This window comes from Lipotes vexillifer, unplaced genomic scaffold, assembly GCF_000442215.2.
Source record: "Lipotes vexillifer unplaced genomic scaffold, Lipotes_vexillifer_v1.1 scaffold151, whole genome shotgun sequence".
In the NCBI taxonomy this organism is placed as follows: Eukaryota; Metazoa; Chordata; class Mammalia; order Artiodactyla; family Lipotidae; genus Lipotes; species Lipotes vexillifer.
The window spans coordinates 359,195-360,619 of record NW_006778186.1 but is presented as its reverse complement, the minus strand read 5'-3'; positions in this window follow the sequence as shown (position 1 = coordinate 360,619).

Genomic DNA, 1,425 nt, shown 5'->3' with positions numbered 1-1,425 from the left:
AAAAAAAAAAAAAAAAAAAAAAAAAAAAGAACCTAGAGTCTACAAGGAAACGTGTTGAAAATTCTGAAACAGAAATGTGCAAATAAATAGATTTTTTATCCCTGTCTCTAGTAGTTGTCTAGTATAAAACATGTAATTTAAAGTCACTTAATTTACAGAATTGATATGCTCCTTAAATACTACTTGATAATTTAACCCACAGTCTCTCAGAACAGATTCTAAGAACTCTTGAGCCATATGCATATTCAAATTTTACTTCTGATTTAAGACTTTAAGAAATAGGATGCCTGTATATGATAAACCCAGTTTCATACAAGTGAAGGATATTTTGTAGGCATTTATAGTAATATTAAGCTCTCTACCTAAAACCTGAAGTACATTGTTTCATTGAGTAGTTGTCTGTGCTGGAGAGATCACTGTGTTTTATGGAAACATAATTGGAAAATAACTTTTAGAAAAATAAAAAGAAAACATTTGATGAGATACATAAATACTATTTACTAGGATATTTATTAGAAAAGAAATTTAAAATTTTAAACAATCATTACATTTAAAAAAATTCCCTGTTTGCTTATTGAGAATTATTAGAATAATGTGGAGAATATATCACGTACCTAAAATAATGGCTTAAATGAGATTGTGGAAAATATAGGTTAGTAAAATGAAAAGGTCAGTGTTAAATTATATGGTTTGGCTAACAAAATAAATCTCTTCATCTTGTCCCATTCATTTTATTAGATAATGTTTTTAGAAGTTTTATCTCTCAGTTAAGCTTTGGCCAAGGACTCCTAAATTTTTAAGTAGTTCCCCAAGTTTACTTAGTTGATGCATTTAAAGTTGTTTTTAATGGAATATATATTGGATGTTTACTGCAGTCTTTTCTGTTCAGATGACTGGGGTGTGAATTTGCTCTAAAATAATTCTTGATCTGGATGTAAGATTATCAGGAGCCTATCAATGCAGAAATGACATTAAGAATTTATAATTCCATGCTAGTTAAAATTTCCTCAAATCTGATGGAGAAGAGGGATTATATAAGAGCAAATTACTGGCATATTTCCATTGCTAAAGGCTAAGGACACAGAACATTTACAGATTCAAAAGGGCATAAATTTTAGTTTATGTGCCCATTATAGCCACTGTTGACAGGAAACAGGATGAACACAGTGTGAAATGTGACTTGCAGAGTCACTTGAGGCTGGTTCTCTGAAATTTACCAAGTCTACTGCCATTAACAGCCTGTGTAAGTAGAACCCTAGACAGTGTATTTTGGTTTTATTTACATAGCTAAAGAATGTATTAAGAATTAATCACTTATCATTTACTTTTTATAAATAATCTTTGACTCTTTTCTCAAAAGAATATTAATTTCTAAAAACTGGTACTACCTAGGCTGAGCATATTATTTTCCATGGGGTGTTAAAT